Source organism: Oncorhynchus gorbuscha, linkage group LG19 (genome assembly GCF_021184085.1).
Source record: "Oncorhynchus gorbuscha isolate QuinsamMale2020 ecotype Even-year linkage group LG19, OgorEven_v1.0, whole genome shotgun sequence".
In the NCBI taxonomy this organism is placed as follows: domain Eukaryota; kingdom Metazoa; phylum Chordata; class Actinopteri; order Salmoniformes; family Salmonidae; genus Oncorhynchus; species Oncorhynchus gorbuscha.
Window position 1 is genome coordinate 57,480,573 of NC_060191.1, and position 11,342 is coordinate 57,491,914.

At 44.2% G+C, this 11,342-nt stretch overlaps 1 pseudogene; it reads left to right on the forward strand.

Moving 5' to 3' along the window:
* Positions 1 to 3,713: 3,713 nt before the first annotated feature.
* LOC124004938 lies at positions 3,714 to 5,878 on the forward strand (annotated as a pseudogene).
* The last annotated feature ends 5,464 nt before the right edge of the window (positions 5,879 to 11,342 follow it).

The window sequence follows — 11,342 nt, forward strand, 5'->3', positions numbered from 1 at the left end:
CACCTCAAACCAAATCAAATCAAATGTATTTATATAGCCCTTCGTACATCAGCTGATATCTCAAAGTGCTGTACAGAAACCCAGCCTAAAACCACAAACAGCAAGCAATGCAGGTGTAGAAGCACGGTGGCTAGGAAAAACTCACTAGAAAGGCCCAAACCTAGGAAGAAACCTAGAGAGGAACCAGGCTATGTGAGGTGGCCAGTGGTGGAGATTATAACAGAACATGGCCAAGATGTTCAAATGTTCATAAATGACCAGCATGGTCAAATAATAATAATCACAGGCAGAACAGTTGAAACTGGATCAGCAGCACGGCCAGGTGGACTGGGGACAGCAAGGAGTCATCATGTCAGGTAGTCCTGAGGCATGGTCCTAGGGCTCAGGTCCTCCGAGAGAGAGAAAGAAAGAGAGGAAGAGAGAATTAGAGAGAGCATACTTAAATTCACACAGGACACCGGGTAGGACAGGAGAAGTACTCCAGATATAACAAACTAACCCTAGCCCCCCGACACATAAACTACTGCAGCATAAATACTGGAGGCTGAGACAGGAGGGGTCAGGAGACACTGTGGCCCCATCCGATGACACCCCAGGACAGGGCCAAACAGGAAGGATATAACCCCACCCACTTTGCCAAAGCACAGCCCCCACACCATTGGAGGGATATCTTCAACCACCAACTTACCATCCTGAGACAAGGCCGAGTATAGCCCACAAAGATCTCCGCCACGGCACAACCCAAGGGGGGCGCCAACCCAGACAGGCAGACTCAACCCACTCAAGTGACGCACATTGAGTCCCCCAAAATTTATTTCAAACGCATTGGCACAAATGGAGGGTTTGGAGGGTTTCATTCCCGCGGAGGGGAGCACTCTAATATAGTATGTTGATGACTTGTTATTTTGCTCTGAAACTCTTGAGGTGTATGAAACTGATACTTGAGCTCTTTTGATCTTTCTGGCAGAGAATGGCCACAAAGTATCAAAAACAAACAAAAAAATACAACAATTTAAATTTAATGTAATTTAAATTTAAAAAAATGTTTTTTATATATATATATATATATTAAAATTAAAAGTTGCAACTTCTCTCCCAAACTGTAAAGTATTTTGGGAAATTATATCACTCCCAATGGCAGACAGCTGGGTCCAGAGAGAGTACAAGCTATTCTCTCTGTCCCATAGCCTGTTACCAAACGACACATGATGTCACAGACTGGTATGACAGGGTACTGTAGGGCGTGGCTGCCTGACTATGCCGTGGTTGTCCAACCTCTCTTAGATCTCATTTACGGTCACAAGATGGCTATGAATGATAAGATAAAATGAACCCCTGAATGACTGACTGCCCTGACGCAACTGAAATTTACTCATGACTACTTCTCCATGTCTGGGTCTCCCTGTGCACATTCTAAACCCTTTCAATCTGTTTGCGGTGTGTGTAAGAAGAATGGGTTTATGTCTTCTGTGTTGACTCAGGACCATGGGTGGGAAACAGAGACCAGCGGGTTACTATTCTAAGCAATTGGATTGCGTGGCGAGAGTGCCTGGTGTGTTGTTTGACAGCAGTTGCTGCAGCTACCGAGGCTGTACTGGTGTATGCTGACATCATTGCTATGTGTGAACTAACTGTGCATGTACCAGACGCTGTTTATGCTCTCTTCTCACAGGCCAAGACTGCTCATCTGACTCCAGCAAGGCACTATCAGAATGTGCTTCTAACCATGTCTCATGTGACTCTGAAAAGGTGCACTGTGCGAAATCAAGCTACATTGTTACAAACTAAGAACAGGAGAAACCCATGATTGCACAGCGCTGGTGGAGCTTGTATCTAAACCAGATTTGACTGATGTCCCTTTGCAGAATGCTGAATTGGAAATCTTTGAAGATGGCTCCGCTCAGAGGTCTGAGAAAGGAGAACCACTTGTTGCATATGCTGTAACAACAGCGGCAACCACACTTGAAAGTGCTAAATTGCCACCACATCTCTCAGCGCAGGCTGTAGAACTTTTTGCAATCACAAAAGCTTGTATAGTGGCGGAGGATAAGTCAGTTACTACCTACACTGATAGCCGCTATGCATTTGGGGTAGTACATGATTTTGTTACATTGGGAAACAGCGTGGGTTCCTCATGTTCTCTGGGAAAACTATTTCTCAATGGAAGCTTGTTGATAACCTATTGAAAGATATTCTTCTCCCTTCTGAAATAGCTGTATGTAAATGTTTGGCTCATACTAACTCTCCAAGGACAACATAATGGCTGATTTGGCAGCCAAAGCAGCAGCTGTGTCTACTGATTCTCCTGTGTTGCAGATGGGTTCACATCATATTATGAATCTCTTCTCCCCCAATGACATTTCAGACTTGCGAACTTCTGTAGGTCCTGTCGAGCTGAGGAAGTGGAAGAGGCTGTGTACATATGACATTGTGCAGAAACTGTGCTTGGGCCCGGCTGGGCTGCCAACTCTGCCACGTTCTTGTTTTCCCTACCTTGCTAAGTTAGTGCATGGCCAGTACCAGTACCATGTGTCAATAGTGGGGAGTGGTAGATTTACCTGGTAGAGTAATTATTAAAGACAGAGGTATAGTAGAGACAGAGTATAGTAGAGATTGTAAAATGGAAAGTCAGGTATTTGAGAGGAAGAGATATGTAGTTAATAGAAAGTAACAAAGAAAGTGGGAAATAAAGGAAATTAGAATTTCATTGGAAAGTAAAATTGAAAGTATAAATTCATATTTTGAATTGTTTGAACATTATGATGGTGAAACTCATGGCAGGAACTGGCCTCCCCTGGGTCATGGTAATGCCACTCCCATTGATGTACATGAGGGGGCGGGCACACATAACTACTGGGTTGGCCCCCCATGAGATTTTGACCCCTTTCCTACAGAACAAGCTGAACCTGAGGGGCTGCAACGATGACATGGTAAGTTATTGTACTGCTCTAAACAATGTTCTGAAGACTATTTTCCCCAGGGTGAAAGCAGCTCTGCCCCAGCCTCTGGTGGGGATCCTGCACAAACTGCAACCAGGTGACTGACTGGTGGTGAGACTTGAGACGAAGGCATTGGAACCACCAGAGGTGGACTGGACCATACCAGGTGTTGCTGTTCGCATAGCTAATAGGTCTACTTGAATCCATGCCAGCCACTGCAGGAAGGTGCCATACTGCCCACCAGACCCTGAGGATGGAGGATCCGAGACTACACCCCTCAGGCTCCTGTGATGATCCCTGCCCCACCTGGCTTAGGACAGGCAATCATGGCCGAGGGGTGCAATAATGCTTCCCACCCAGCAAACACGAGCCCCGGTGTCCCTCTATCCTCAGGCCTCTACCCCGCACCCATGATTTCCAGAGTACCTCTAACCCCAGGCTTTGTGCCCCCTAGGGATCCTGTGATGATGCCTGCCCCTCTCAGACCACAAGCCTGCCCCTCTCAGACCACAAGCCTGCCCCTCTCAGACCACAAGCCTGCCCCTCTCAGACCACAAGCCTGCCCCTCTCAGACCACAAGCCTGCCCCTCTCAGACCACAAGCCTGCCCCTCTCAGACCACAAGCCTGCCCCTCTCAGACCACAAGCCTGCCCCTCTCAGACCACAAGCCTGCCCCTCTCAGACCACAAGCCTGCCCCTCTCAGACCACAAGCCTGCCCCTCTCAGACCACAAGCCTGCCCCTCTCAGACCACAAGCCTGCCCTCCAGGACTAAATTGATCAGCTCCTCATCCATCAGAAAGTTAATCTGGCTGAAGTGGTTCTGGGCTGGGAGGTGAAACATAACTACATTATAAAGAACAGTGTCCGGCAGCAAGTGTTTGCTGTAGCAGAGAAGGAATGCTGCACTCTACAGTTCTGGGCCGAGACCGATCTTTCACCCTTCACATCCAGGACAACCTGGGAGAGGAAGTGATGACCCTGATACGGCCTTTGAGGTGCGACTGCTGCTGCTTCCCCTGCTGCCTGCAAGAGCTGGAGGTTCTGTCCCCCTGGTAGCCCCATAGGCTATGTGGTGCAGGAGTGGCACCCTTAACTGCCCAAACTCACTGTGCAGAACAAGAGGAGACAGCCCCAGTTTAAGATCCATGGGCCAAATGTTGTTTGTCATTGCAGTTCAGATGTCACCTTTGATGTGAAGTCTCTGGATGAGACAGTGGTGGGGCAGATCAGTAACCAGTGGGTTGGATTCCTGCGAGAAGTCTTCATAGATGCAGATAACTTTGGAATCTCCTTCCCTATGGAACTGGATGTGAAGGTAAAGGTAGTGTTGCTGGGAGCCTGCTTCTAAATCGACTTAATGTACCTTGAGAGAGGTAGAAGAGGTGGATGACATTCCTAACCCTATGGGTGACGTTTTCTGCCCACTGAACAACACTTGGATTGAAATTAAACAAAACCAGTGTGAATTTAGGACTTCCATCCATTGATGCTCAACGTAAAGTATGTTGAAATGTGACGTTAATAGAATGTTAAAGGCCTAATCTGGGATATCACCTGCTGCATTTATTCAGTGAAAAGAGTTTAGTATGTTTAGTATTTCCAAACTAGCCTACAGCAAGGATTTTTTAAAGAGCTCTGGATGCGTTTCCTTAGTAACCTCACTAGCTTGTCTGTACATTCTCCCGTCAACATGCACAGATAGATGTTTTAACACATAGCTACATTTCGAGTAGTTTCCTGATGAAAATGAACAGGCTGAATGACTGATGTATCAGTTTAACGATCTACTGACATGTGACCCGATACTCTTCACTTCCGTAGGCTATGTGGGTGTAGAAAGGTGCTTTGGTGCGCTCCAACACAAGTGCGTCCGAAGGCTTGATTTTTGTTCCCTCTACGAATGCACGCAGCAAGAACTTGTCTATGGTATGCTCGCGTTCCTGAGGAACGAAACAGCGCTCACTAGCGAATCCCAAGGCTAGCACCAACCTGGCTGTCGCGAATAGAATTCACTGCCCATCAGTGACGTCAAAAGACCTTTTGGGGACCATGTACTCAAACAAACAAAAAAGGCACACCCCAAAAATGTTTCCCGCAACCACGGTCACAGACTCGCTTTATTACAACAAGAGGAGACAGCAGCACAATCTGATGAGTGAAGTATTTTGCTAAACTATTTTAAACTGGAATAATTGCTACACTTATTAACAATGAACAACACAATTCCAGTTAAAAAAGAAGAGTGTAAGAAATACTGTACATATATGTAGGATCTTCATTTGTTCACCCTGTTGCACGAGTACTTTTCTGAAATGCAGGAAATGTTCAACTTGTAGTGTATTTGAGGTGTCATGTGTGCACCTGGAGTGCCTGAGGGTCGCACTGTTACTAATTCTTACTTGACCATCTGTACTTGCATTTGACCCATGATATCTGATACATTTTGTTATTCTACCCAAATCCCTGCCTCAGTGTGCTAATATATTAGATGGTGTCAGAAGTTAAAAAGTAATACAAGGAAAGCTCAACACTCCGAAATATCAAACAAATGAGACCGCCAACTACTCTGAACCTAGAGGGAAATGTAGTCGAAAATTGGAGTGTGGATCCAAAAATTCAACCTTTATATCAATGCCAGTGGCATCTCCAAGAAATCCGGAAAAGTTAAATGTGCCACATTCCTGCACGTAGCCGGAGATGATGCAATCAAGGTATTAAATACTTTTGATTTGGATGATGATGTAGAGGACTTGGATGTATTAAAATAGCTTTTCCAAACGTATTGAATGTAGTGAATGTCAATGAGAAAAATACTGAGAATTAGCTGTGGCCAGAAACACTGAAAATAAAAAACCACAAAGTTACTATTAAGCTGGATACAGGAGCTGAGTGTAATGTCTCGTCCATGAGAGACTTGAAAACACTGACAGTGAATGTGAGTGGGTGATTCCATGCAAAAATCCAACTGCTAGTGACGTTTTCAAGCCACCAGATGGAGCCAAAGGGCAAGAAAACACTCAAACGTCAATACAAAGAGAACGTGTTTGACCTGGAATTTCAAGTGATAGAATAAGATGCACCTGCAATACTTGGAAGATCAGCTTGTCTGCAAATGAGCTTAATACAGAGATTATTCAAGCTTGAACAAAGGACAGAGACTGACATTTTGAGTGAATATGAAGATTTATTCACTGGACCTGGATGTGTTTCGGGAGTTCATCACATACAAATAGACCCAGAAGTCACACCAGTGGTTCAGTCACCCAGAAAAGTGTCATGGATGTCGTCAGGCAACCTGAACCTACTGAAAGGGTAAACAACTTGGTGACAATCGTGAAGCCAAACAAATTACAGGTATGTATGGACCCACAGGATCTAAACAAAGCCATCAAGAGAGAACATTATATTTTGTGTACCATTTAAGAGGTAGTTTCTGAAATGCCTAACGCCAAGGTATTTTCAGTAGTTGATGCAAACCAAGGATTCTGGCAAATCCAACTGGATGAAGAGAGCTCCCGACTCTGCACGTTCAATAAGCCGTTTGGGAGGTATTCATTCAAGAGACTGCTGTTCGGAATCGTGTCCGCTCCAGAGGTGCTCCAGAGGTGTTCCAGAGGTGCCTCACCCAGCATTTGGAAGGTGTCATAAACATCATGGATGACATTCTTGTCTGGGGTGATGACACCAAACAGCACGACCGGAGACTGAGACAGCTACTAGACAGACTGAGAAGCATCAACTTGAAACTGAAAGTGCAAAATCAGAATGACAGAAACTCGCTAAATTGGACATGTGTTGAACAAAGTCCTGAAACCAGACTCCGAAAAGGTCAGAGAAATACAAGAAATGCCAGAGCCAGAGGACAAAGCAGCACTTCAGAGGTTCATGGGAATGTTGAAGTATCTCGCAAAGTTCATCTGAAATCTCTCAGATATCAGCACACCACTGACACACAACTGCTGGAAGGAGACATTCAGTGGTGTTGAGAGTCTTCACAGTAACAGCTTCAAAAGCTTGAAAACACTTGGCAGCCAGTGTTAAAGTACTACGGTGTAAATAAAAATATAAACAGTGACACTATCTGTGGATGCCAGCTCAGAAGGCTTGGGAGCTGTGATCCTGCAAGATGGTCAGCCAATCGCATATGGGTCAAGATCCCTCAGACTGTCAAAAGAGATACGCTCAAAATGAAAAAGAGCTACTGGTGATGGTGTATGACTGCGAGAAGTTTTATCAGTACCTGTATGGAAACCAGATCAGGTGGAGTCAGAACACAAGCCCTTGGAAACAATCTTCCAGAAGTTGCTCCAGAAAACACCAGCCAGACTGCAAAGAAAACTGATTAAAATACATTGATACTGTCTACATGTGACATACAAACCAGGAAAGGAGATACACATCACTGATGCACTGAGCTAAGCATACCTGAAGGAACAGATAAAGAAATTGCTGGATGGTGAGCTGGATGTAATGTACATCGCTCATCAACTTCCTGTTTCAGAAGAGAAATGGCAGCAATTCAAAAGAGCAACAGCATAGCTGTTTAAAGTTGGTGAGGGAGATAAAAAATCTCCAACTTCAACAATGTTTGCAATTCGTTCCAGTCACAGGCAGCAGAGAACTGGAACGAAAGGCGGCCAAATGAGGTGTTGGCTTTAGGGATGATCAGTGAGATACACTTGCTGGAGCGCGTGCTACGGGTGGGTGTTGCCTTTGTGACCAGTGAACTGAGATAAGGCGGAGCTTTACCTAGCATGGACTTGTAGATGACCTGGAGCCAGTGGGTCTGGCGACAAATGTAGCGAGGGCCAGCCGACTAGAGCATACAGATCACAGTGGTGGGTGGTATAAGGTGCTTTAGTAACAAAATGGATGGCACTGTGATAAACTGCATCCAGTTTGCTGAGTAGACTATTGGAAGCTATTTTGTAGATGACATCGCCGAAGTCGAGGATCGGTAGGATAGTCAGTTTTACTAGGGTAAGTTAAACATAATGGAGTACCGTGATTAATGGACAGTCCAGCAGGCATCAGCTATGTAGCCAAGTGATCATAGTGTCCAGGGGGCAGCAGTAGCTGGAACAGGGAAGCCGCCACTACATAGCGACACAGTGTTTAAAGTTAGTAGCCCGGGGCTAGTAGGAGCGTCTGCTCCGACAGAGGCCGGTTGAAGGCACAGCGGATGGAGTATTCGTCGGCAGACCAGTCGTGGTGGTGCGGCGGGGCGCCGTGTTGACAGAGAATCCAAGCCAGATGGCGAAAGAGGTATTGTAGAATTTAGTTTGCTAGCCGGGAGATGCGCCTGGCTCACGGCTAACTGATGCTAGCTTCGTGGCAGTGGCGTTAGCCACTAGCCAATCGGTAGCAGCGGTGATCCGGTGCCAAGGTCCAGAGTTTACAGCAAGGATCCGGTGGAGTATTGGGCTCTAACCGTGTATGAGTGGGGTTCGGGAGAACAGCTGAGTAGGCCGGGAGGGATAGCTTCGATAATGGGTGCCACGGTGAGTGCACGCTAGCTGTGAGCTAGATAGCTGCAAGTTGTGAGCTAGCTGTGAAGATCAGAAGTACAGTGCCGTGCGAAAGTATTCGGCCCCCTTGAACTTTGCGACCTTTTGCCACATTTCAGGCTTCAAACATAAAGATATAAAACTGATTCCAATCGAGAATCTGTGGAAAGAACTGAAAACTGCTGTTCACAAATGCTCTCCATCCAACCTCACTGAGCTCGAGCTGTTTTGCAAGGAGGAATGGGAAAACATTTCAGTCTCTCGATGTGCAAAACTGATAGAGACATACCCCAAGCGACTTACAGCTGTAATCGCAGCAAAAGGTGGCGCTACAAAGTATTAACTTAAGGGGGCTGAATAATTTTGCACGCCCAATTTTTCAGTTTTTGATTTGTTAAAAAAGTTTGAAATATCCAATAAATGTCGTTCCACTTCATGATTGTGTCCCACTTGTTGTTGATTCTTCCCACAAAAAAATACAGTTTTATATCTTTATGTTTGAAGCCTGAAATGTGGCAAAAGGTCGCAAAGTTCAAGGGGGCCGAATACTTTCGCAAGGCACTGTAGTGGTCCAGGGATTACGGCAGGAATCCGGCGTTGTTGTGGAGAGACAGTCCGATACTGGTAGACTAGCGAGTATTATCCAGGCTAAAAACAGGGCTGGTATCTGTGCAGAAGATAAAAGCCGCTAGCAGTGGCTAAAAATGACTAAATAGCTTGTAGCTAATTAGCTGGTTAGCTTCTGGGAGGTTCTTGAATAAAATTGAAAATAATAGCGATTCCGTATCACATTGGGTGAGGCAGGTTACCAGGAGGTATAATCGAATTAAAAATCGAAAAGAGATTGAAAAAAATAAAATAATAATTATATACAAAAAAATACGAAAAATAAAAAGTACACGAGAGGACAAACAAACACCTCTTCTCTGCTACGCCATCTTGGATCTAGTGATATCCTTGTCTCATCACGCACTAGCGACTCCTGTGGCGGGCCGGGCGCTGTGCACAGTGTTTCCTCCGACACATTGGTGTGGCTGGCTTCCGGGTTGGATGTGCGTTGTGTTAAGAAGCAGTGTGGCTTGGTTGGATTGGGTTTCGGAGAACGCATGGCTCTCGACCTTCGTCTCTCCCGAGCCTGTACGGGAGTTGTAGCAATTGGATGCCATGAAAAAGGGGTAAAAAAACAATTTAAAAAGTGATGGACAGACATAGGGTTAGAAACTTTCCGGTAAATTTCCAGAATTTTCCTGGAATTTTTCTATGGGAAGTTAAGCCCGGGATTTTTTGTAAATTTGCTTAAATTCATTAAAAAAGTTACCTTATAACGTCAAAAAAAATTGTGGGATATACATAAGGGAATTCTAGGTATTGTGGCATATTTTGGTTAAACTATCCCCAATTCAATGAAATTGCAACCCTCTGCATGCACAGTGCACTCTTCCAACACATGTACAGCTGATTCTCAAGATCATGCACACTAATGAGATGCTACTGAGTCCACACTACTACACTGTCTGAGCCAAGGACTACATGCTTTTTGGTAAGAATTGATTACAATACTGGGTGAAGTGAATATATATGACGTACATTATTTTTTGTTAACTAGTAAATAGTAGCCCACAGCAAAGTGTGTTTAAAAAACTTCTTAGGGCTGCAATTCCATTAATGGGATGATATGACAACAAAGTGCAGGGCGCCAAATTCAAAACAGAAATCTCATAATTAAAATATCACAAACATACATGTATTTTATACCGTTTTAAAGGTAATCTTGTTGTTAATCCTGCCACAGTGTCCAATTTCAAATAGGCTTTACAGCGAAAGCCAACGATTATGTTAGGTCACCACCAAACCACAGAAAAACGCAGCCATTTTTCCAGCCAAAGAGAGGAGTCACAAAAAGCACTAATAGAGATCAAATGAATCACTAACCTTTGATGATCTTCATCAGATGACACTCATAGGACTTCATGTTACACAATACATGTATGTTTTGTTTGATAAAGTTCATATTTATATTAAAAAATCGGAGTTTACATTGGCGCGTTACGTTCACTAGTTACAAAAACATCCCAGATTTTGCATAGCCACATCGATTCAACAGAAATACTCATCATAAATGTAGGTGACAATACAAGTTATACACATGGAATTATAGATATACCTCTCCTTAATGCAACCACTGTGTCAGATTTAAAAAAAACTTTACGGAAAAAGCAAACCATGCAATAATCTGAGACGGCGCTCAGAAAAATAATAAAATTAGCCGCCATGTTGGAGTCAACAGAAACCAGAAATCACATTATAAATATTCCCTTACCTTTGATGCTCTTCATCAGAATGCACTCCCAGGAATCCTAGCTCCATAATAAATGCTTGATTTGTTCGATAATGTCTGCTATTTATGTCCAAGTAGCTACTTGTGTTAGGGCATTAGGTACACATATCAAATGCTCGTGCAGGTCAAGCATTCCTTCGGACAAAAACTTCAAAAAGTTATATTACAGGTCAAAAAAACATTTCAAACTAAGTATAGAATCAATCATTAGGATGTTTTTATCATAAATCTTTAATAACGTTCCAACAGGAGGTTGATTTAATGTGGAATGCACGTGAACAGGAAATGGCTCTCTGCCAGTAACCTGACTCATTTCAGCTCTTATTCAGTCCCACGGCACAGTAGAAGCCCCATTCAAGTTTCTAAAGACGGTTGACATCTAGTGGAAGCCCTAAGAAGTGCAACTTCATTCATATCCCACTGTGAATTCAATAGGGCCTGGGTTGAAAATCGACCAACCTCAGATTTCTCACTTCCTGTTTAGATTTCTTCTCAGGTTTTTGCCTGCCATATGAGTTCTGTTATACTCACAGACATCATTCAAACAGTTTTAGAA